This window comes from Cupressus sempervirens, chromosome 3 (assembly GCF_028749045.1).
Source record: "Cupressus sempervirens isolate cs-2001-9-10 chromosome 3, ASM2874904v1, whole genome shotgun sequence".
Lineage (NCBI taxonomy): Eukaryota > Viridiplantae > Streptophyta > Pinopsida > Cupressales > Cupressaceae > Cupressus > Cupressus sempervirens.
Genome location: NC_143120.1, coordinates 95293117 through 95320678, shown reverse-complemented (window position 1 = coordinate 95320678; position 27562 = coordinate 95293117). Strand labels below are relative to the sequence as shown.

At 33.7% G+C, this 27562-nt stretch overlaps 1 long non-coding RNA gene across 1 annotated transcript; it reads right to left on the bottom strand.

Annotated features, from left to right (window-relative positions):
• Positions 1 to 21318: 21318 nt before the first annotated feature.
• Positions 21319 to 25448, bottom strand: LOC149564949 (uncharacterized). The gene is made up of 2 exons (XR_016361468.1): positions 25267 to 25448; positions 21319 to 21554 (listed from the first exon to the last, which is right to left on the bottom strand). It is a non-coding gene; the product is annotated as an uncharacterized LOC149564949 (long non-coding RNA).
• Between the last annotated feature and the right edge of the window lie 2114 nt (positions 25449 to 27562).

Below are 27562 nucleotides of genomic sequence, written 5' to 3'. Positions count from 1 at the left end.
ATCATAGATTAATTCTTCCCTTTCTTTCCTTCTTCTCTTCACTTTCATACATTCTCTATATTGAATTATGGGGCTTCATCTGCCTTATAAAGACTTTGGTGGCTTAGGGTTAGGTATGAATCTATGGCTAAGATTCATCCATTTTGTTGCTTAACTTTTCCAATTTTCTAATTGGTTACATGTTAATTGCATAGGGAATCCAAATAGATTCATCCTTATCTTTGAAACTTGAAGATCTATCCATAAGTTAGCATAAAAATGGTCTACATAGTTGTTTGTGCCATCACAAAAAACTAGGTCCAATCTATGTTACTTGAGACTTGATAATACTGATGCTTGGCACTTACTATAATTCTATCTAGCTTGGCACTTGAACTTCCTTGGCATCAACTATATATTCGACACTTGAATCACTCGGCATGGTCTATTTTCTTGACACTTGAGTGACTCGAAACTCATTGCAACTCGACATCTATACATATTATACTTAGCATATATTACTAGCTCAGCATGGACCTAGTAAATATCTTAAGTGTGTTGACACTTAATTATCAAAACCAATCTGAGATCAACAATCTCCCCCTTTGACATGAGTGTCAAAAAAATTTAATCTTCTCCAATATAATACATTCAAAACTCAACATACATTCAAAACTTCAAAAAATTTCAAAATTTTGTAATAGACTATATACCTAAAAAAATTGTATCTCCCCTTGAGTTAATGTGCCTATTCTATTTCTTGTATCCAAAATCTGTTGATACTCATTTGCTTCAAAATACTAATACTCTTTATCTAATATATACTATTTTTTTGCTCTATTGTTGTTTTGTTGTTTTTTTTGTTTTGCTCCCTATTTTGTGCTCTCCACCTTTGGGTTATCTCCCTCTTAGTCTTTATCTCCCTCTTGCATATGTATTATTGTTGTTTTGCTATTTTTCTATTTTGCTCCCCCTTTTGTGCTCTCCCCCTTTGGGTTATCTCCCTCTTACTCTTTATCTCCCCCTTTCATATGTATCTCCCCCTTTTCTTTATCTCACTCTTTTTGACACTTATGTCAAAGGGTCTATACATTGATTGTAGATTTGTCCAAAAATTGCTTGTGGACTTCCATTATGATATTTAGAATATCATCCCTATTATCTAATGCAACATCTAATGACTTTATTTAGATGGCTATCTCTATTGCAAGACGAACTAGTCCATCTAATTTTGAAAGAATTGGATCTTTCTTCATCAAGGTCTCTACATATCCTAGTTCCTTGTGGAGTATCTCCATATGAGTGCTTAGGGAGGCTTGTATATTAATCAACTTGGCTCTTATGTTAGCCTCTTTTGTTGTTAACATAGCTAGTTGATTTTGTGTTTGAAGCAATGAATGGAAGTTCTTCTCACTTTGATCTAGGTTCTTAGGTAATTGCATACCTGATAGTTTCAAATTGTTCTTCAAACTCAAAATTTTATGGCTAGTTTCCTGTGTGAAGAGTGTGGGATCAACCAATTTTGTGTATAATGAGAATATGTTCTCAAGTACCTTCTTCACTTTCTCAATTTTAGTAGCCAATTCAACTTGTGATAGTGCTATATCATCAGATATCTTCTCATTGACTTTTCCTTGAAATTTTCTCTCAGACCATTCCATAAGTTTTACATTTCTTTCCTGGTCTTCATTATTCACCTGTTCTACAATTTTTGATAATTTCTCTAATATTGGTTTTGTTTCATCAGATTTTTGCAAGCTAAAATCATCTAAAAAGATGTCCTTAATATCTTGTAATGCTTGCCTCTACTTATATTCTTTTCTGAGTATTTCTTTTTGTTTCTTTCTCTCCAAGGCTTCTTGCATTATACCTATCTATTCTAGTGTCATGGTTGCATAATCATATTTAGGTATCATCATTTCTTCATCTAAAATTGCATCTCCATAGTGAAATACCTTGGCAACCTTGGATGAGTTGGATCTTGGTGCTGAAATCTGCAATGGTATTGCCTCAATGCTCGATCTCTAAAGGACTTGTGTAGGAGAGCTAGATGTTGGTAGATTTACCAATGTTTGTATGGCTTCTTGCTCCTCCTTTGGTATGTCCTTGTCATCAGTTCTACTTTGGTTAATTATTATTATCTAATTTTCTCCTTGAGTTTGTGTATTAGGTATAGATACCTCTATCTATCCTATTTGTGCTTCTAAAGTTTTCTCTTCGTGAGCAATCTGAGTTTGTTGTTCAACCATGACAACTTTTATAGTAGTGTCAACCTTTGTAGATGTATCATCTAATGTTTGTAGTAAAGGTTGAGAACTATTCGATGGAGGAATGGTAGAAGGTGGTTCTTGGTTTTTCTCCTTATTCCTTGTTATATCAGCTACTACATTTTGAAGCTCTTAAACACTGACCAATATAGGATTCTCACACAATCTAGCTTGTAGTGTGGATTGGTCAAGGATCTTCTTCAAGTCTTCTGCAGTTAATGGATTGATTTTCTGAGGTGAGCTATTAAGAACATCCCTTACAGTTATGGCTTTTTTAGGTGTTATTTTATCATGTAGAGGGCTCATGGCTGGCATTTGTGTGTCTTGCACACTCTATTCTATTTGCTGCTCTTCATCTTTGGCCATTTCATCTATTTTCTTTTGTGTCTCCTTCACAGTAATGTCTTCTTTTTCTTTTTCTATCCCCTTTTCCTTTTTTCCCTCTTCATCTCCATCATTTCTTCCCTCAAATGGATCCTCCTCTCCTAGTTTGATAGTAGTCAAGCCATATATTAATTTCCCCATTTGAGTGGATTTCTTTACAACATCTTCTTCTTCATCATCACCTACACCTTCTCCAAATTTGGCCTTCAATTTTCTCACCATTTTTCACTTCTTTTTCAATGTAGAGGTTTTCATCAATTCGATCTCAACTTTTGACTTCACAACATCATAATTGCCAAAAATCTTGGCATTTTTGTCAACTTCTTCAGCAAGGAGTGCAGTGATGTTAGTTGAGCCTTCATCAACATTTATTTCATAGCCTAGGGACCTTAGCCATCTAACCCTAGGTACAATAGCCTAGATGTAAGCATAGTTAATAGCTACAAGGAAATTAATTTCATTGCAGTATTTCTTAATTAAGGAAATAAGAATCGTTAACCTCTGTTTCATAGACTTCTTAAAGTCTTCAAAATAACTTGTTATTATAGATTCAAAATTCTCTCCCATTCACTCGATATATTCATTGATTTGGATAGTTGTTGATCTGTTACTCTTCCATCCAACTTTTCAAAAATATGGAACTCATTTTGTACATAGAAAAACATACATACAAGTATTGATAGCTCCAAGATTCTTCATTATCTACTGCATTTGGAGTTCTGCAAGATCATAAGTGTGTTCCTTTTTGATAATTTTATAACCTACATCAACTATCTAGGGAACACTCTTTAGCCTTCTTGAATGATAGAATTTATGTGATATAACCCTTATTGAAAAATAAAGAAGTGGATCTATGATAGTGTCAATGGTCATTCCATGCTTGTTCCATTTAGAACCTATATTTTTCTCAATGACTTCTTTGGAGTCACTTCTCAGTGTCTTGGGTCGATCTAGGGTTGGATAGAAAATGACCCTATGGACAATTCTCTTTGAAATTTTAATGGGTCCACCTATAACCATAGACATCCATCATGAATTCTACTTAGAAGTATTTTGATCCACTCTGTTTTGAAAATTGTAGAGAATTCTAGGGCATGTGTTAAACCCTTTCTATCCACAATCTTGAATTCCTCCTTCAATATGATGGTTTCACATAGTTTGTCATATGTCTATCTTATTTCAATGTCTCCAATGCCTCCTACCTTGTAGTTATAGCACTTTCTTACATCGTGTACCATTATAACCTTAGGCAGAAACATAGATAACACACCTAATGGGTCTTACTTGTAAGCAATGTCTGGTATAGCCTTGAAATTGGGTCGTTTAACCTTATTGCTGACTAATTGATGTTTAAAGGTCTCTTTTTCATTTACAATTTTTGAACTAGATGTCATACCATAAAACTAAGGCTTTACAAATATAAATCTACATAGCTTGATAGATGAATAATACCTTTAAAATTGATGAATTGGGGCTTGATCTTCACTATGATCCATGTAAATTCTTCAAAATGGCTTGTGAATCACTCATTTGTTCTACTCACTCTTACTTTGAATTTGTAATGACAAAAAATTGGTGAAAATTGACCTTATACCCTTCAAAACATTACATTTATTACATGGTCCTTGTACAATTGTAAACTCAACACTAACAAATTTTCTATTTCACTCGACATCCATTGATTTTACCATCACTCGACAGCTATTGGCATTACCTTTACTTGGCAGTTACTATTCACTCAATTCCAACTTGCTTTGGCTAACATCTCGAAACATACTAGTATATTGCTTGACATTTGAAGAGGACTTTTTCACTCTCAATAGTAATGTGGGAACTTGAAGATTTGATCTTGTACTTTCCTCATTTTCTTGCATCTTTATTCATGCTAACCTATTCTTTTTAGTACTAACTTCTCTTGGAACTATTGTATGATAAAGCATTTTAAATATCAGTCCCACATACCTCTTTTTTCTTAGTTAGATGAGGTGTGACCACTTGACCTATTAGGTGAAGTGATCCCTCTATTTGATGTGCTATGTCTATCTCTTTTCTTCTATGTTTTGTTCATCTCTCCTCTAGTGTGTTCAACATCTACCTTGCCTTGTCCTTTGTTGAACTCAAAATTAGGTTCCTTTGACCTTGTTGGGAAATGCTTGTTGATATAACCAGTCTTCATATAGCTAAAGCATGTAGTTTGACTCAACCATTTATTGTAGTTTCCACTAAAGTGTGTTCTTATGCAATTCTCAGGGATGTGTCCATACTCTTGAAAATAATGATAAATTTTCATGGTATTGTAATCCCAATTATAGAATTTTCCATGACCTTTTTCTTTTACTAACTTGTTTGATGCCCACATGGATTTGGATCTGCACTCAAACACTCTATGTCCATATTTTTGATAGTTGTAGAAGTATCCTTCAAATCTTGGTGCATGCATGGTTTTTCTTTTACATTAATGTGCCTAATGACCTTGCTTATTGCACTTATGATAGTGACCCATGTTCTTAGGACATGCTAATTTGCATTCTTGCTCCTACACACATTAGCAGTATGTTCTTTCTTACCACAAAAATGACAAGTGGGTTTGGATTTATTACCTTTTTCATTCCTTTCTTTGGCACACTTGGATGATTCTCCCTCTTTAGTACTTGTGTAGCCTAATCCTATGGTATCATTGTTGGATCTAGGGGATTTTAGCAGTTGCTCAAAGTACTTAATGTCTTTATTTGGCTTATTGAAGTTTTCAAAAATCTCTCTCTCTTCTCAGATCATTTTGCAATTTTTCATTCTGTAGCTTTAATGCAGTGATCTCAATATATTTGACATTAAACTCATGATGAGAATTCATCATCTGGCTTAGGGTATTCAATTGCATGTTGGATATTTTGGCAAGTTCTATTGACTTTTGTTCCAGTCTGTTGGCTAGGTTTCTCTTGTCTTCTTCAATCATGACCTTATCTTCTATGGCTCTTTTCTTTTATTCAGTCACTTCATCAAGGCTTTTGACTCTTTCTCTATCTAGAGATTTCTGATCTCTTTAGCTTGTACTCTATTCTTTTCCATCAAATCAACAATTGCTACATCAAACACATTTGAGTCTCCATTAGCAAAAAACTTGGTGGTGTCAATCTCTTTGTACTGTGTGTCATTCTCTACAATGGCTATCTCTTTTATTCTCTTTAAGGACCTCCTTAACTCCTCTTTGGCTTCATCCAAAGAATGTAGAATGGGCTGGATCTTAATTCCTTGGTGCTCAATAATCTTTCTAGTTTGTTGACCTCCATTTCAAGATCTTTTCTCTAAGTTGTAAGGTTTCTCCTAATGAGAACTCATCTCTAATACCAATTGTTGGAATTACAAATGGAAAACATATACTTCTTGGGGGGGGAGGGCGTGAATCAAAAGTTCAAACTTAAACACTTAAAACTTTTTCACCATTCATTAGATGCATGCAATAAACTGAAATGAAATGTAAAGCAAATGCATCAAATATATAAGCATACACACACTTGACACTTGATATGATTACCTAGAAACCCTCTAATAAGAAGGTAAAATTGGGGTGGGGATGACACCTAGAATTATTCACTATTGTAGCAATAAAGTGTCACCAATTAAGGTTACAAAGTGTTGACCATGAAACATGATCTACCCCATGAAAGGCTTACAATAGACTGTTAAGTCCCGCCCTATTAAAGGATTTTAACACCTTGTTAGAAGTGTGCCTAGTTAAAGGACTTTCAAAAAATTCACTTGGAATGTCACCCTATTAAAGGATTTTACAATGACTGTTAAGTTAACCTTAGTCCAAAGGATTTCACTCTACTAATACAGTTATTAGAAAGTAACTATAGAATGTTTGATCTGATAACTTATAACTTTGTCTTATTGATTTTAGATCTCAATTCTATCTTGCTTGATCCTTTCTAATCTAATATGTAAATGTTGTATCTTTGATTCTCTATTCTTACAAACTGATTTTGTAATTCTTTCACTTTGCTAAGTCATCTTGAAGATGATCAGTAATCAATTCACCCCTTTCTTTCCTTTTGCTCTTCACTCTGCTAAGTCACCTTAAAGATGATCACTGATCAATTCATCCCTTTCTTTCCTTCTACTCTTCACTTTCATACATTCTCTATATTGAATTATGGGGCTTCATCTTCCTTATAAAGACTTTAGTGGCTTAGGTTTAGCTATGAATGTATGACTAATATTCATCCATTTTTCCACTTAACCTTTCCAATTTTTAGATTGGTTGCATGTTGATTACATAGGGAATCCAAATAGATTTGTCATTATCTTCAAAGATTCAAGATCTATTGATAAGTCAGCATAAAAATGGTTTACATAGTTGTTTGTGCCATCACAAACAACTAGGTCCAATCTATGTTACTTGGCACTTGATAATACTGATGCTCGACACTTACTATAATTATGTCTAGTTTGGCACCAAAACTTTCTTGACATCAACTATATGCTTGGAACTTGAATCACTTGGCATGGTCTATTTTCTTGGCACTTGAGTGACTCGACACTCATTATAACTTGACATCTATACATATTATACTCACCATGTATTACTAGTTCGGCATGAACTTAGTAAATATATTAATCAAGTTGACACTGAATCATCAAAACCAATATGAGATCAACAAATATTGCTACATGAGGTGACCAAGAAGAAAAAAGAAAGTTGAAGAGGAAAAAGTCATGATTGAAGATGACAAAAGGATAGTGACCAAAAGATTAGAAGAAAAGATATCATAAGTGCAAGGGATTGATAGCATGAAATTAGAGACAATGAATCAAGTCATGATTTCCAATCATGAATTGAATGGTAAATACATTGTGATCACAACTCTAAAATTACATAATGAACAATTGAGTAATGGTCTAAGAAGGGAAAAGTAGTTTGTTGAAAGTTTCAAAAAATCAATTAAAGCCATCAAGTACTTTAAAAAAGTCATGAGAACCACTAGATCCAATGATGATACTACTAGATTAGGATACACCAACACTAAAGAAGGAGAATCATCTAAAAATGGTGAGGAAAGAATTAACAAAGGTGTGAGATTTTTGAGAGCATGAATGTTGATGATATTCCTATGGGAGAGTATTGTAGATATGTTACTTTGAATTGATGATATTCCTATGGGGGAATATTTTAGATATGTTACTTTGATGCTATGTTAACATTCATGAAAAACTTAGTCATGACTATAACATATCATCAAAGTATCATATCTACAATACTCTCCCATAGTAATATCATTAGAATTCATGCTCTCAAAAACATCGTAACAATCTCCCACTTTGGCATTGATGGAAAAATAGATGAAAATCATCTAGTTCCAAGAATACCAACAAAAGGTTGTTCTTTGAATCCTCTTCATCAATCATTCTCCCCAACTATTTTCTTCTCCATAGTGAGCATGTTTAGGAAAGAAAGTCCTAAATCTGGCAGAGGAAATTTTGACATCCAAGTGGTGGAAATTCTTGGCGAGCATTCATATTTATGTAAAAAGAGTAGAGTATTGATTTTTTAGATCTAGAATCCTTATGTTATATATAGAAGAATAGAAGCCCAAGCAAGGATTAATCTAGATCTAAAGAAGACATAAATATAGAGGAAGGTATTGATCTACTTACAAGGAGAGATCTATAATGTATGAAAAAAAAAAATTGTTGGACATGTAAAGAATTTTGTAATTTTTCATCCAGATGTCCTAAGAGATTAAAGAAAACTATAAAGAGTTTACTTTTTAATCATGTTGAAGAATTTAGAGAAAATTTGGAAAGATCCTTTTGTATATGCGGAATGTGATCTCTGCTTCTCACACACACTTCAATGTGGTCATTACCTAGAAAGTCATCTTGGGATAAATATGGAGTCATTTATCCAAGATGCCTGACAGTGGGACCCATTGCCTTCTAACTAGAAGGATTTTTCCTATTGTTCTCTTAGATTGAGATGCAAACAACCAAACCTTTCTAGAATGAAGGGTTTTAATGCAAAGTATGAATATGTAATTAATCTACATGGTATGCAAGCATTTAATCTTAGAAATGAAAGAAACTAATCTAGATGTATACATTATTAATCTAGATGATTTTAGAACATTAAACAAGTAGTGAAACTAGGATGAATAAGTAATTCAACATCAATTCAATGCAAATTCCAAAATCCAACCTTTATAATGAGGAATTAGGGGTCACTTAAATATAATTCCTGAAATCCACCAATGATTGAGATCAACTCAAATCAACGGTCAGGATTGAAGCTAAGATTCAGTCAAAGTGAAAGATTCCCAATACAAGTGTAGTTAACTGACTCAGATCTTGAGTTCAAGGAATAGTTAACTAAAATTTACTTTAGTGTGAGAGTAAGTGAATTAAGTCAATTCCAACTCAAGAAGTAGATAACTTGGAATTTCCATTTTTGAACTGAAGAATAGAATTTGAGAAAGTTATTTAATTTAATAAATGAGATATGACCTCATAAATGCCTTTTTGATTTAATTAAATAATCACATTCAATTAATTAAAGTGAGCATAACTATTAAATTAAAACATTTTTAATTCCTTAGTACATTAACCTTACTAGGTAATTTAATTTAATTTAAGTATAAATACTTTAAATTAAATTAAATCTTAATCAATAGGTTTAATGTGACTAATTTGAGTAAATACTTGATGAATTAAATAAATAGCATGATTAATGCATATTAGGATTTTTTGCATTTGACAATTAAGTCAAGTAGCAAAAATTAGAATGAGAATTGCCTAGTGAAATAGGACTTTTGGAATGATCAAAATAGACCAGAATTGGTTGTCATGGCAATGAGCCAATTTTGGGGTATTAAATTTTTTCCCTCTTTGAACAAGTGTGCAAGCAACATGTTTGATTCAAAGAAAATCTAAAAGCATGATGCATAGATCAAGAAATAAGATTGGTTTCGAAATTGATGAGACAGAGACCAATTGATAAGCTTTTAAAGACTATCTCCATGATGGATCTTAATCTTAAGGAATCCAAGTAGAACACCTAGATATCTAAATTGATAAGCATTTTAGAGGTTTTCTCCATAATAGAGCTTAGCCTTAAGGGATCTAGATAGAACACCTAGATTCTTAAGATCAACAAGCTTTTAAAGATTATCTCTAGAATGGAGCTTAACCTTAAGGGATCTAGATAGAACACCTAGATATTGAGATTGACAAGTTTTTAAAGATTATCTCTAGGATGGAGCTTAACTTTAAGTGATCCAGATAGAACACCTAGATACTGAGATTTACAAGATTTTAAAGATTATCTCTAGAATGGAACTTAACCTTAAGGGATCTAGATAGAACACCTAGATACTGAGATTAACAAGCTTTTAAAGATTATCTTCAGGATGGAGCTTAACCTTAAGGGATCCTGATAGAACACCTACATACTGAGATGGATAAAAGATAAGAAGATCCAATCATGAGTCATAGAATCATCCCAAGAATGAGGCTTGATCCTTAGGAGTTAGGATTTAGATTCTTCCAATACTTGTCCATCGAACTCTAACTAGAAATGTTATAAGATGTAATCAATTGATCAAAAGATGAGATAGATGACATAAATGTGAGATAGAGGGGAACAAGATGTCCTGAGTGATGAGATGCCCTAAGTAATGAGGACATAAGATGGGAACAAGATGTTGTGAGCGATGTAGATTTAGATCAATTTGAAATTCAAGTTCATTGGTGTAATCATCCTACCCCCTTGGGAGTGAAATTGAAAGATGACACACTAGAAATATGATGTAAAGAAGTATATTGAGAGATGTAGAAGGGATATGAGGTTCAGTAGAATATAGAAGAGATCAGAATGATCAAAAGAAAATTTACAGTCAAATCAACATGATTTTGGGGTCCTAAAGACCAATTTTGACCAACAATTGACCAAATTTGACTGTAGTTCACTTGAGTTGACTTTTTCAAAATTAACTTTGAAAATTTGAAGAATTTTGAGTGGAAAAGATTCCACGAATCACAAAGTATCAGACAAATTTAGAATGCATAAGCATTTGATCACGTCAGTCCCAAAATTTTGAAACACATTTTTGGGCCACTTAAGTGTGTCATATTTTGAATTTGATCACAAAAATGGATTTAGAGTAGTCAAATTAGCTAGGGGGTGATTTTCATGCAAATTGAAGCACTTTGAAAAATTATATCAAAACATATACAAGGGCCCAAAGGGTCATTTTCAAATCATTTGTGCTTTTTGTCTTTAGTGAAGAAGTGAGCTCTAAGAGGAAGATGGCAATACCTATGCAGATGCATCATTTTGAGCACTAATGATGACATAGCCAGTCGGTGGACGACAGACCTCTAGTGAGTCATCGATAATACCACTTCACGTTAAATTTTTTATGCATTTTGAGTTAGATTTTAGCACATTTTGGCATGTTTTTAAATTAGGCATGTTGGTTCACACATGAGGGTTTTATTCCTTGTGTGGGCCCAATCAATCTTTGCACAAAGATACACCTTCTTGGTGTGCATAGGTGGAGAATCTTGGCTGGGAGATACCCACCTCTCGCTTGAGATACACAAGATTTTGGGCACAATTTTCCATATTCTTGTCATTTCTCACATGAGAATGTGATTTCTTGTATGAAGACATGATATCTCATGTGAGAATGCACTTTCTCACTCAAAAAATTGGTACCCTTTTTAGCATTAAAAGTTGAAATTTTTTTTATTTCATTTTATTTTTGAGTAGTGACATACTGTGTGCCTATTGTCATTCATCATGTGTGTAGGCTATCTTTGATGACATTGCATTTAGGTCTTACTATTCACCTTACAAAGCTCTATTGCGGAGTCTAGATGATGCCGATATGGCACATATTGATCGACTAGGTTTATCATATTTATGTCAGATCCCAATAGTGCTAGTGAATCATGGCATGTTGATTTCCTTGGTGGAGCATTTCCATTTGGAGACAAACACCTTCCACCTTCCATAGGGAGAGATGACCATCACCCTTGAGGACATCTATAGGATCTTTAGGATACCCTTCCATGTGCTACGAGTGGTCTATGATACAGTGTCTAGAGCAGGCATAGAGGCATTGTAGACCATTTTCTAGAGAAATCCAGCAATAGGGCAAGCCATCACATGGGATGAGCTCATCCATATATATGGGCCTACTCACAAGTTGGCCTCAGTTTTGGCCATTTTCATCAGTTACTTCCTAGTACCAGACAGATGATAGTATAGACTAGAGTGCAGTTGGGTTGTGATGCTACAACAAATGTTAGATACCCCAGAGAGATTTGGGTGGGGATAATGCATAGTTTCTCATATGTATCATGAGATGCACATGATAGTCTATCATGAGTGGAAGAGTATGGTCGTCGGCATGTATGTTTTATAGATCTAGGCATGGGAGCACCTATCAACTATGTAGCCCATTTTTGAGGATGCACAAGAGCCAATGGAACCTTTTATATGTAGATATAGAGGCCAACTAACCTAGATAGGTCTGGGGAAGACTAAGCATTGGAGAGCTTGTCTCAATGACCTAGTCTCTATCGTATGGTGGCCTTGGAGAGAGATTGAGGACTAGGAAGACACTCCTCAAAATCTTAGTTAGATGTTTACCTCACAACCACTATTAGGTTGAGCCACCCAGATAGTAGAGAGATTTCCCATCACTTGGGTATGGTGATAGTATGGTCGGCCCTAGGACATCTCATAGGAGTATTGCTCGTATGCTAGATTAGCCCAAGATTTGGATCGAGGATGGTCAACTAGATTGGACCCTAAGAGGTCAATGATAGATGTTCATAACCTAGTTGCAACACAGTGGGAATATCTCTCAAAGATAGAAGATGCCAGGATGATGCCTACTTACCAAGCATATTTTGTCAGCCATCCCTTCCCATGGTTCATAGATCCATTGGGGATGGAAGCTCCTAGGCGATAGGGACCTCATCAGGCACCCATACAAGGTCCAATCAAGTAGCCAGCATAACAACAGCTACCATAGGGTCCACCATAGTAGGTGAGACATAGAGTGAGGTAGGTATAGATTCTCCCCAATAGATGGAGTTAGATGTAGGTACTAGTGGTAGTGGGATGGAGTAGGGTCAGTGGTAGAGATCACGTACGGAGGAGCAGGTGTTGATAGAGAAGCAGGCAGAGATCTTAGATAAGGAGATGCATAATTAGATTGTTGTCAGACCTAAGGATGCTCTAAGGAGAGAAAGAGAGAAAATATGGTAGGCCTCCTAATGACTAGGAGAGTTCTAGATATAGGTGGTTGTGTGGGACACAAAGATAGTAGAGTGGGATCACGAGATCCTTAGCTTACAAGAGTAGCTACAGGTGGATGAGTGGAGGGCAAAGAAGTTGTAGGATGAGGTCTATTTATAGGTAGCTCAAGTGACCTATTACTTTTTAGCTTACTCTAAAATGGTGCTTGATGAGGTTCAACAAGTGTCGAGGTACTCACAGTATGCACGAGAGTCAAGGGGTTCTCAACCACTAGCCAGGCTAGACATGTTGCCACCTCCTCCTCCTCCTCTAGTAGGTGAGGGTACTGGACAGAGTTAGATTCGATGCTATCCTTTTGGCTCTGAGTTTTGATCTAGCTATGTATCAATTGGTGTGCCAACACCATTTTCTACCATTTTTGATTGACAGTGCTTGAGTAGTACTCATTTTTTCTATCGATGTATTCTTTTGATATTGATATATATATATATACAAGATTTTGAGTTGAGTATCATTGTCATTGTCATTTTCATTATCATTTGATGTGCATGAGATGTTTTATGCTATGATTATGAGATGCAAAACATGATGTGATATATGGATGCATGTTTGATTTAATTTGTATATGTAGAATAGATGAAATGAATCATGAATTTATGGATGAAATGCACATGTGAATGGACTTACATCTCATGTAGTGTTGTATGTTTTTGCTTGATAGTGACAAGTATCCCATCAAGGAGTGCGAGAGGATGAATCAAAGAACCAAATGCTTGTGTAGTTGGGAAGAATCATGATACTCTGAAGAGACCAAAAATCTCTCATCATGAAGGATGGAAGTAGATTTGCAATTGAATCATGTGCTTATTCAACTGAAGTATGCAATGCAAACATATGCTAAATGAAACCCTAATTCTAGTTACCAAGCTCCAACAATTATCATCATTGAGCATAAAACAAAATCTCATATGTTATACAATTTCCACTAGCATTGCAATCATGGAAATATGAATAGGAGATATGTTATAGTTTTGTTAGGATTACATGTAAGAATTCGAGGCACAAGAAGCCAAAATGACCAAAAAATTTATCCCTTTTAATGTAGCAAGTTAACATAAGCGTTAAAGTATAAATGCTAGGATGACAAGAATGTTGCTTGCATGTAGACACACTATACACATGGAAGATCCTTCTTATGCCAAATAATTAGAAAGTATGTTGTCTGAAATGTCCTTTGCATTTGTGGCCTAGGAAAAACATTCCCCATATATACTTGCAGTGATCTATATGTTCACTTAGTAGGATGAGTATGAGAGTTTAATATAGCATAAAGAATTTGCTCCAACAAATAAGAATAAGCACCAACCTCATTAATTTATCCATTTAAATGAAGTCAAGGTACACATGGCCATCCAACACAAGATAGAGGCTCTTATAGTGGACACCCCTCTTATATGAATACTTCATATTATTTGGAACTAAACCACAAGAAGAAAGCAAAGAAAAGATCATGCCCCTAGTCCTTATTTCTCTTAGTCAAAGATGAAATTATCAAGTTGCTTGAGGAGACATGAGAAAAGAAAAGAAAAGAACACAAAGAAAAGCTCAATTTATCCAAAAAAAATCATTTTTTTGGAGTTCAATGCTTTTGTATTGATAGGATTGATGTCAAATGTCAATGTTCAAAACATGTTTGAAAGAAGTATCTTCAGTAAGGTGATGATAGTAGATAGACACAGTTAGAATGACTGGTGATTGAAGTCAAAGAGGAGTCTTTAGTGTGAAGAACCTAAGTATAACTGAGTGAAAGTAGACAGACAGAGCTAGAATGACTAGTGATTGACGCAAGAGAAATCTTCTGGGAAAGGAATCTCAAAAAGGAAACACAAGTGATAGTAGACAGATGTAATTGGAACAACTAGTGACTGTCATGATAGAGATTCTATGAGGAGAATCTTGAAAAGTAGTGACACTACCAACAGTAGGTAGATGAAGTTAGAACAACTAGTAACTATTGAAACAAAGATTCTATGAGGAGAATCTCAAAAAGTAGTGATACTAGAAATACTAGGTAGACGTAGTTGGAACAACTGGTGACTATTATGAAAGAGATTCTATGACACTGCAGGGTGTTTTCCCCTGAGTTATGACATGATTCAATCTGTGGATACAAGAGCAGAAATTAAGAAAGTAAATTAGGAAGTGGAAGCATGAAGAGTAGGAAGTGGAAGCATGAAAGCAACTGTAAAGGGAACCAAAAGATGGACTACAAGATGGAGCATTGGAAATAAGAGGTGCCTATTTACCAAGTTTTCACCTTCTTGGAAGAACTTTCTTTTTTTTCAACCATTATGCCTATTTTCAGGTTTTCATCAATGGCACCTTTCTTTTGTTTTTCAATTTTTTTGTATTTTTGAGTTTTTCCTTTTTTTGGTATTACCAAGGTGCCTATTGCTAAGTTTTCACTAGGGTAATGATTTATTTTAGGACCTTTTACAAATTTTATATTTTTTCAAGAGATTTGGATATGTACATAGGGTTTCTGAGATTAGATCAGCTATAGAACCACTTTAGGTGAATAGTATTGATAGGCTCCTTGAGCACCTCTCCCTTGACTATTGAAAGCTGGTAAGCACCAAATCTAAACACTACAGTGAATATGTAAGGACCAAGCTAGTTTGGTTCAAATTTCCTTTTTTGGACTTGTTGTTGCTGATTCTTAAGGTTTTCTCTCAGAACGAGATCACCGAATTGGAAGTCATGTGGCTTAACTTTCTTATTGTAACTGCTGGACATTTACTGCTAATAAGCTCAAAGATGATTGCATGCCACTTGCCAACATTCATCTAATAGTACTATCTCCTGAAGCTAAGATATTCTATAATATTTATTAGTGATGAGGTCTTTCATAAAGATTCTTAGAGTAGGAATCTCAACCTCTATTGGAAGCACAACATATGCTCCATAAACCAAAGAAAAGGGCATTGTACCTATTGGAGTTCTGATACTTGTTCTATATGCCCATAGGTCTACATTAATCTAAAGGTGCTAGTTCCCCTAGATTTACTGACTGTGTGATGCAAGATCTTGAGTATCACCTTGTTGGATGCCTCTACTTGGCCATTACCCTAGGGGTAATAGATAGAAGACTAATGTTGCTTGATTTTGAACCTTTTGCATAACTCCTTGAGGTCTTTGGTTTTTAATTTTCCCCCATTGTCAGTAATAATGGAGGAAGGTACACCATACCTACATATGATGTAGTTTGTGATAATAGAGCCATAGTTTTCCCATTTTCTTTTGAGAGAGGTACTGCCTCAACCCATTTCATGAAGTAGTCTATAGCTATAATAATGAACTTGTGTCCATTAGAAGAAGATAGTTGAATCCAACCCACTAGATTGAAGGCCCATTGTTGAAATGGCCATAGTGTGACAGATGGTATTAGCTCCTCGATTGGAGTGTTAATTAGATTCCCATAGAGCTATCACTGTTTGCAGGACTTGGTGTACTTGATTACCTCTTGCTCTATATTTGGCCAATAGTAACCAGCTCTAATAAGTTTGCAAGCTAGTGTCAAGCTATTTGAGTGTGACTCACAAATTCCCTCATGGACATCAATTAATGTGCATTTGGACTCTTCAAACTATAGACACCTAAGGAGTGCTCCATCAAGACCTCTCGTAAATAAGTTTTCTGCAATAATGACATATCGTAAAGCATTGTTGATAAGGTAACACTTTTCATTCTAGGTTAGACCATCTAGAATGGTTTGGTCCTATAGATAGGAGTATATATGATGGTAATAGGATGAATATTTCCCTATAATAGAATAGATCATTGGATTCAGGGGTATAATGGGCAGGGTAGAGTAATTTTTCTACCAAGAACTCATGTCAAAGATCATTCTCTAGCATCTATAGCAAGGAAGCCAAAGTAGCCATGGCATCAGTCACTTTGTTATCTATATGAGGAATTTGCTGGAAGGTGATGTGAGAAAAATATTTCTTCATGTCATCAACCATGCATTTTTAAGGGAGAAATTTCTCGTCCTTTTTCTGATATACATCATTAACCTAGTTGATTATGAGCTGAAAATCTCCAAAGATATTCAACTGATCCACTCTCTATTTAGTCACAATCTTCATGCCATTAATCAGTACCTCATATTCTGCAATGTTATTTGTGCAAGGAAACAAAATCTTGTATGCTTTAGGTAGTGAATATCTCAGTAGTGTTATGAAGAGTATCCCGGCACTAGATCCCTATTGTGTGAAGGAACCATCAAATAACATTATCCACATTTGATGTGTGAGTGTTAAAATTGACTCACCTAGAAAATTGATGTTTAATAGGAGAAGACTCTACATCAATGCATCTGCCAGCTGATCATCAATTACTTGTCCCTTGATGGCCTATTTTTCAACATACTGAATGTTAAACTCCCTTAATATCATAACCCACTTAGCCAATCTTCCTCTTAGTACTGCCATACTAAGTAAGTATTTTAGGGGATCAATTTTAGGCTCTAGTCATGTAGTGTGAGCAAGCATGTAGCATCTCAACTTTTGGGAAGCAAAGAAAACCACCAAGCAAGCTTTCTCAATGATATTGTAGTTCATCTCATTAGAGATTAGCATGCAAATCAGATAGTAAATGGCTCTTTCCTTGTTATTGTTATCCTCTTGAGCTAACAAGATAGCAAGAGATGTTCCAATTGCTGAAATGTATAGAATTAGAGGCTTCCCATAGATGGGAGGCATCAAGATTGGTGGATTAGTGAGATATTGTTTTATTTGTTGTAAGCTTTGCTCACAATCCTAACTCCAGTTATATTTCACACCCTTATGTAGAGTCTTTGTAAAAGGTTGTGATATATCTGCCACTATGGGATGAATCAATGAATAGATCACTAGTACAAAAACAACAATATATTACTAAATAAACTACTAAAAATTGTAGATATGTGACTAAGTTTGATCACGTGACCAATGGTAGTTTATTACCTGACATTTATCTCCCAACTAAATTTATGACTAAATTATTTTAATCATTGATTAGGTCATTGATTTAGTCATTTATTGTTGTTACTTGGTAGTTTATATGGTAGTTTATTTGGTAATTTTGGTAGTTTATTCAGTAGTATATTTGGTAGTTTTTATGGTAGTATATATGGTAGTATATTTCACAGTATATTTGGTAGTATATTTGGTAGCATATTTGGTAGTTAATTTTGATAGTTTATTTGATAGCTTATTTGGTAGTATATTTGGTAATATATTTAATTATTAATTTAGTCACATTAGGGCACGATGGAATTGAACCACCATCCTCCTACTTATAAAGTAGGTGCTCTTCTATTGAGCTAGTACCCTTTAAAGAATAATGCAAAAAATTAACAAAGTCATCTTCCCAACATTAGATCTACCATGATCATGGTCCCTGTAACATGATATACTCTTCTCAAAGAACACAAATTTTAGTTATTATGAAAAACGATAATCTAAATCTTTATCAATAACAATTCAACAATTTTAAATTCTTTTGTTCAAGCATTTTAAAATTATATTTCATGTCAATTACACTTCTCTAAATTATTGTAGTGATAGACTCTTATAAAATATAATTTGGAGCACTTTGGCCACACACAAGTATTGTTTCTTGTGCTAACTTCTCAGAAAACTATACAAATGATTATGCAATTTATGTTAAGAAAATAGACCTTTGCATTAAATAAAAACATCAAACCCCATTAAAAAATCACATCTATTAAAAACTACGAAACATAATCAATTGAAATACTCACTTTTTAACATATGGAGGTGCCAAAGGATCAAATATTTCTTGTTCCTTATGCTCAAGTGGGTGCTAAAAGTGTTCATTACACCTCATGTTGACATGTATTGAACCTTAGTCTACAAACAACATAAAAATAGGAATTTGATAAAAATAAGGCACATGAAAAGAAAGTTTTTATCAATGATCTATAATTAAGTTATTCCTAGTAATAGGGGAAGTGGTGCCAATTCATAAATGTAACAACAAACAAAATAATGTTTATGATAAATTGCTTTTAAAAGCCTATAACAAAAGGAAATAACATACTAGTAAAGTCTGGTAGGCAATGGATATGCTTCACCCATTGATAACCCCAATTATAGGATAAGCCCTAGAACCATACATTAATGGATCCTAATATGGTTGATCATAAACATAAAATTTATATCCTTGACCATAATGTAATGTCCCCTTTTCTGATAACTGTTGATAGTGGAGGGTTGAAAAAATGAGTCCAAACTAAAAATTCATCAGATGTTTGTATTAATGAGATTTCATGTATGTACATTTTGATTTCAAATAAATGAATTGTGAATCACAAATTCTGAGATCAATTATTGTATTTCATTACAAAAAATTACCAAGGGATACTTCACAATAACAAAATATATGCTAGGAGAAGTTATTTATAAGATATTTTTCTATTTTAGTTTGTGGCTTGGGAGTAGCTTGAGTTTAGATTATATTACTGTAACTTTTGTCCATGTTAACTAGTAACACACATTGTAACATTGTTCCAACTTCTTCCATCTATCTAAAGTAAAGGTCAAAAAGTTTATCATATATATTGCTCTATTTTTTCAATTGAATAAATCTACCTTTTTGTATTTACTATTCAACAATCTCATATGTCAGACCTTCATCGTTTGTAGCAAATAATAATAAAGACAAATAAAAAATATAAAGAATATATTTTATTAATGAATGCAAAATATAGCCAAATTGTAATAATGATATAATAATCAATAACTAAAATCATTGACAATGATAATCAGAAGTCAAAAGTTCCCTTAAATGGCCACCATTATAATTAGCAATTTGAAGCAAACATTTCTTGTGCATAAGAAAAACCAAACTAAAAGTCACTATTTGGATTTCATGAATTAAATGAAAGATTAATATAAAACTATTTTAATGAATTTTTATAGCTTTTTCCTAACTCATTATACATTTCTCCTTGGAATTCTTTCATTAAGTAAATTCCCATTCCCAACCATCACATAGGACCATTGAATCCTATAATTGATACATTCAAACAAATTGACATACCTTTTACTCTACAAAATTCAAAAATCCCAAATAGGACATATCTCTATTTGATCAAACTAGAATACATGGCTATTAAGGGCCTCCATTCAGATGAGTTGAACTAAAAAATATTTCTACAAGCAAAAGTCCAAAAAAAATGGTTAACCTAACTCTTGTACTCTAAATGTGAGAATTTTACATTATAACAAGTCATGAGAAGTGAACCTAAATTGTCAGAAAAGAATGTATAATGTATATCCAGTTATGTAGGGGAATCATACATACCTCTATTTAGGAACCAACATTACTTGGGCATACACTTCGTCAATCTCCTAGTCTGCCTATTAAAATAATAACATACCAAAAATTTAATATTTGTGCCCACAAAACCAAAAAAAATAAAACAAAAAACCACACAGATAAAAAGAGACCATTTTAATAAAAATCATCACCTTAACATGGATATTTGGGATTTCAGAGGCAATAGTCATAAGATATAGGTCATTGTGAAAATTGCTTCCCATCACAATATTGGTGTAACTCATATTCTCAGTTTTCCCCACCCTTTTTCAACATAATATTGGTGTAACTCATATTCTCAGTTTTCCCCACCCTTTTTCAACATCATAGAGGAAGCTCAAGAAGCATCTTCAACTGAAATTTTGAACTATGTGATTAACAAAGATAATTATTTCACTGTGTAAAACAACTTTAGTAAAGTGAAATCAATTCTAAAATTTTACTTTCTACTTTGAATAATAAAACTATGTTAGTTTCCAACATCCCATTCATGTAGTATTGAAAATAAATTCAATTTTATGCTAGAAGTTTCATAATATCTGTATCCAAATATACCTTATACAGTTTTAGATACTATCTATATGACTCCCAAAATATTGATTTCCTTTTCAATTAGTTCTTGCTACTCTTCAACTAACTTTACCCACTTCATAAAGATATAGATGACAAGAGTAAAACTGTACATATGACTATATTTATATTTATATGTTATATATATTAATGTGCACTACAAAATTCACTATTCTTCACTATATATTTTTATTGACACATTTTTTTAACTTGGTTTCAACTTCATTTCAACGCAATATAGCATATTCCTTAATATAATTAATTTCTATATTGATTTAGATATTCAAAATCTACTTGTGAGCAAGACTACTTACTCACTTTGTAGGCTACAACTATAGGTTGAAATCTACTCTAGTTTCTTGAAAGTTTGAGCTTTGCTCTGAAAACTGTTTCAGGCACTGCTAATTTTATCTAATTTTGTTTGTGGAAAACATGTAGCTGATATTTATGACATCTTCTCACAGCTTTGACTAGGAAACAAATTTATATATATATTTATATAGAACCAATTTCATATGCTTCATTAAAGCATCTACAGAACCTCAACAAGCTGCTCAAATTGCACAAAAAAAAGGTAACAAGAACTTGCACCCAATACAATATAGTTCTAGCTCATTGCCAATTGCAGATTTCTGAATTGTGCTATCAGAACTTTCCACTTCACTAACCTTCTCTAGCTAACAACTTCCTCCTTTTTGTATCTACTACAAAACACCACCAACAAAAATAAGATATTAGCTATAGAAACAGAACAATGGAAGCATAATGTTACTATCACATATTATATAACTCTCTTGCTGCATTTTTTTTAGTCCACTATATATAACCTCTTTGTAACTCTCGAACAACACTTTACATTTTCCATGAACATAACGTTTTCCTGTTGTGATTTTGCTTTCATGAACCAGGTATTTGGAAATGGTTGATGGTCTAAATTTTGAACAGATTTATCTTCATTTTAATTGGTTTAAGATTCCATTTGTAAATTATTTCTCATAGCCTGATTTGAACATAAAGTTGGCTCTATTTTCATTAGCATTCAAAATTGATTAAAATTGTTTTAAGTTGAAATATTGGGACAAATATGGAATCACTTTTAGAGCAGATTTTTGAATATCAGTTTTGGTTGATTAATGGTATTGGTTTGTGAAAAGAAATATATAGCTGTAGGATATGAGAAGTCATGTAACCAAAGCAGAGTGATTAACTGTTTGTTGCTACAAAATCTGCACTTTTGTATATTGAATGGGATTCGGTGTAAATTATTGGAATGTTCTAGAATTTGGAACATGCAAAATGATTTGGATAACAATTTGAAGATAAAATTTGTAGTAGAATCTAGACTATTTGGAATATCTATGGATTCCCATCAAAAAGTTTAATATTCTTAATATGTGCTACAGATTATCAAGTACGTATTATTTTCTTGAATAGAAATCAATCTTAAATGTTGCATGATGATTAAAGTGGAGTTTGAGAATTGATTGTTTGATAAAATGTCAATACAAAGCAACTGCCAAAATAAGAGGCTTTGTGTAAGCCAACTAAGCTGGTAAGAGTAAAGCTCTATGGTAAGAATCCTTTTAGAATGGAAGCATATTAGTGCTCTATTTTATGATACTAAGACAGTCCAAATGTACAATATTTGCTAAAGTTTCATGTTTCTTATCAAGCATTATTATTGATAAAAGTAACAACATTCCCAAAATGGCATTTTGTGAGTCTATGACACTGAATTTTGTAGAATTGGTGAAAGATTTTAATTTATGAGTTCTTCTCTGCAACAACAGGTAGTCCATAATTGTCTCACACCCTGGTTAGTTCCAAAACATTTTACAGATTTCCTTGGAGTTTTACAGCAGCCACAGGCACAATCTTGTTTTTCATTTCCTTGGAGTTTTGCAGCTCAGACACCCAACATTTCATTTGAGTTGTACAAGACAGATGCCCAAATGCCCAACATAGACACCCAGTACATATGCCCAAATGCCCAACACCACAGGGTATGTGCCATCTGGATGCCTAACACAATAGTTCCAACTTGGACTCTTTATGTTTAAAATTGAAGCTTAGTACCGTTAGTATGCAGCCAAATGACTTTCAATTCTTGCAATTGTATAATAATTGCAGATTTTAAAGTATTCATTTAAATTTTTAATGCATTGGGTTCCCTTGAATAAGCTTGACTTCCTGAGTTGCTCAAATTTCCATGACAGCTTCGTAATGCCTAGCGCCCACATCAATAAGGTCTAAAATATGCATAGACATTGCCAAATGAGCCTGCTAAAGCTCATAGACATTAAACAAGTGTGGTGATGACTAGAGAAGATCCTTAACTCCTTCCAGCAACAACCCCCTGCCTTTACGCCTAATCAGATGAATTTAAAAAGCCAAAGTCATCTCTAAACAACTGAAAATCTCCTTGAATGCCACATGTGGAAACCCTAATTTGGTCTATGGACACGAGTGGATTTTCCCTCGATAAAATTAAAAATACTAGATATTCTTAGCTGATGAAAGGAAATGTCTCAGTCTCACTCAGAAAACATTAGAGAAAGTATCCAAAATCATATAATTAAATAATTTAAACTGTACACTGTAAATATTTAAGTTTAACCAAATTCGGAGTTGTTAAATTGCTTGAATGTTTATTATTGATTGTATACAAATGAATGAGATTGACATGTTCATTTTTATCTTTTAGTATTGAAACCAAAAGAGAAGCCAAAATGAGGAGCCATGTTTAAATAGAGGATGAGGGGATGAGATATTATTAATAATATTTCCCTTATAATTTTACTCTGCAATTTTGAATTCAAACATATTTGCAATTTGACTTGGGCAGTCACAAATTATAAGAAGATTTAATGGTGGAATTATAGAAAAGAAATTCAATTTTTATTAGGGAAGTGTGGATTGCAATGTGGAGGAAGAAATTGAAGAGATCTGAGCGGTGGTAAAGAATTTTTCGTATGTGGTGATTGATACATAGTTTTTTGGAACAGTCGTGAAGACATTTTTTGGAACAGTCATGAGGCATCTAGGCAATTCAGAAGCAAAGAATATTAATAGTACGCTACTATGATGTACAATGTAAACATGCTTTCTCTCATTTAGTTAGGTCTAACCTTTGTAGATAAGTTTGGAAATTTTCTTGACTATGGAATAGTGCAGCCCTGTGCTTGACAATTCAATTTCAGGAAATTCAATCCAAGCAATGATGATCATGCCCCTAATTCCATTGAGCTTGTGATATTTCTATCAGAATTTAACTGTGTAGTTTTTGAGTCAAACTCATTGACCCCTATATCATGAGTAGTGATTCGCACATGAATCCATCTCTCATGAGAATAAATGGAACACTTAGCACTCATTAGATCTAAGTGATGCTCACAGAGGTGAAGTACGAAGTTCCCTCCATGGTTAAACCCACTCGACTTGCAACTCTGCTGAAATATCTCCTATCCATTGAACCTCTCAAAAAAAAGTCAATTTCAGTGAATCTGATCCAAGGAATGATGATCATACCTCTGAATCCATCGAGCTTCTCAAACAAATTAGTGGTACTGGTACAAAATAATAATGAGATCGGTATTGATGCTAAAATATTTGGAAAGATGCTTTTGTCTTCTGGCATTCTTTATAATCAGAATGTTCACTTGATTGTATTTCAGGGGTGTATATGATATTGGGTATTTGGTTAAGCTTCTTTCTAGTGATTCAAGACTACCTCAAATTGCATACACATTTTATGAGGTTGTGAGAATGTATTTCCCTTGTATTTATGATGTGAAGTATTTGATAAAGTACTTTAATAGCTTGTAGACTGGCTGAGTTGCTCAAGATGGAGAGAGTTGGGACTTCCCATCAAGTTGGTTCTGAAAATCTGCTTATGTGCTCCATTTTCATGAAATTAAAAGAGAGGTTTCCTGAGACTATAGACATATATTGCACATATTTAAAAATATGGTGTAAAGATTGGGATAGAACATTTTTTTTTTGTTGCAAAATTTATTTGGTCAAATTTGACTTTAATTTTTAAGTTGGTTACCACTGGATCATTTGTGGTACATACTATTTCTTAAATGCATCTTTATGTATAATAGATTTATATATAAATTTAAAAGATAGGCTATGGAATCATGTTACAGAGTCACTAGTTGATTCTACGCCTATGTACATAACTAAAAAGAAATAAATCAGGCAATAGATAAGTATCCTACCGCGAAATCTGAAACTCCGAATGTATGTGTTTCGTCAACTGACAAGAAGGTTTCCATTCATAGCTAAAACAGAAAAAAAGGAAAAAGAGAAGTAGATCGAAAACTCAAAATCTAGAAAAACAAAGTAAATATATTTCATCAAAAGTTAACATTTCTATCTGAGATAATAAAACAATTTGCAATTACATACCGACTTGAGCTGGAGGTAGAGGATTTGAGGGCAATTTTGAAGGTGCCACTACAGTCGCTCGCACTGGCGCATTACCACTCCCCTTCTTCGCCTCTATTTTTGTTTTACAATAGGCAGCGCATTCAAAACCCCCATGAGGTTGCCACTATTGTGATCACCTAACAACTCGAACAGATTTCCCGTAGCCATTACACCTACAAATTTCCTCTCAAACCCTAGTGAAAACATTTTTGGTTGGATTTTTCAGTTGCACGAGACTAATTATCTCACTCAGATCTCAGATATATTCTAAAATAATATTTACTATAGAGTACTTCTTGGATATGTTTACAAAATTTATTGATGAGGGTCATGGTATGTCAATTATAAAACATAATGTTACAATGTTTTGTAATTTTAATATTCATATATTTTGGTCTTATTATATATTATAGTCAAAAAAATAAAATTCTTGAATAACACCATTATTATTAAAATGGTTATAATTTAATGTAAGAATTATTTAAAAATTTAATTAAAAAAGTTTGTGTTGAAAATAATTACAATTTTAATGATCATTGAATAAATTTTTTTCTTGGTATCAATATAATAACAATCTATGAGATATACTATTTTTCAAAATGATCATTTTAAAATAATAAGAAAAAATACAACGATCAATATTGAATAGATATATAATATATTGTCAATTATTTGTAAATATTTTTATTAAAATTATGAATCAAATAAAAAATAGATTTTTAAAATAACTTAAATCTTATACATGTATTTAATATAATAGTACTAGGATGGGTGACCTCAAGTCTCGATGCTTCACCTCTATGAGCATCACCTAGATCCAATGAGTACTAAGTGTTCCATTTATTCTCATGAGAGATGGGTTCATGTGAATCACTACTCATGAAACACAAGTCAATGAGTTTGACTAAAAAGTTACACAGTTAAATCCTGATAGCAATATAACAATCTGACTTGCCATCACAGATACCTCCTACTTATCTGTTGGTGAGCTTAAGGAAAATTCTATTATTGAATGGTTCATAAGGAAAAACACTTAGTAAAGGTTTTACAAATGGATTTGCAAGTAGAGTGGGTTTAACCATAGAGGAAACTTTGTAGTTAAGTGTGTATACACTAATATGTTAGCAAGAAACACTAATCTATTAAAAGACCAAAGCATTAACTAACAAAATTAATATAACCTTTAAGAGAGACAAAGATGAAACAAACTCAAATGAGAATGTGAGCCATTGAGAGGCTCTCTCAATGAGATTGTTCTCTTGATTTAGGGATGAGTCTAATTTGGACATGGATTTGGGATGTGTGCTCAAGCTTGGTGCTTTATGCTTCAATGGAGATGGATTTGGGATTTTTGGTGTGGATGTATGCAAAAGCTATGGATTTTGGGCTCAAGATGGCATTATAACTTTAGCTCAAAGGTTGTGATTGAAATGGCTTGGGAGGGGATCCAATTTATAGGCTAACGGCTTGAGGGTTTGAGGGCTAAGATGCAAGAATGGGTAAAAGCTTATGGGGGGCTCAAATTGCATGAGAGGAGAGCACATGGATTGTGCTTCCTTATAGCCAATCAGAGAGTGACACATGTCATAGGGTGAGTGGATAGAGGAAAGGGCAAGAATGAGTCAACAAGGGAAGCTCAAGGCCTTAAAGACCCTCATAAATAGCTTGTAAGAGCAATGAATGGGCTTTTAAGAGTCTTTATGACCTTGTAAGAGCATTCATGTTTGGGTGGTTGGGATATTTTGGAGGGAGTTGAGATTGTTGACTTTGCTTGGCTTAGGAAAGTCTTAAGCTTTCTTAGGGAATGTGACAAGGTCGGGGGGGGGGGGGGATTAGGCTTCGGTTTAGGATTAGATTAAGGTTGTTAGAGATATGCAAGTGGATGGCATTCATGAGGGTGGGTGAGTTAGTGGCTAAGCTTGGTTAGTATGGGTGGACGGGGTGGATTAGGCTAAGAAGGGGGTTCAGGGATAGGCTTAGGGTGAGGATGAAGACCTTCTAGAAGAGTCTAGAATTTCCTAGGATGAGGATAAAAGGTTTTTTAGGAAATAAATAAATTTTTACTTATTTCATGGGTTTGGGTTGAGGAGATATTCATTAAAACATTTTTAATAAACATGAGGATTAATATTTAACCTTTATTAAATATTTTGAGTTGGGATTAGGGGTAGAAAATGATGGGATTAGCCTTTAATCAAAATTAAAGAAGGATTAGAAGATTTTGGAAGAGGTTAGTGATCTTAAGGAAATTGGCCAAGTTTTGGGCAAAAAATAA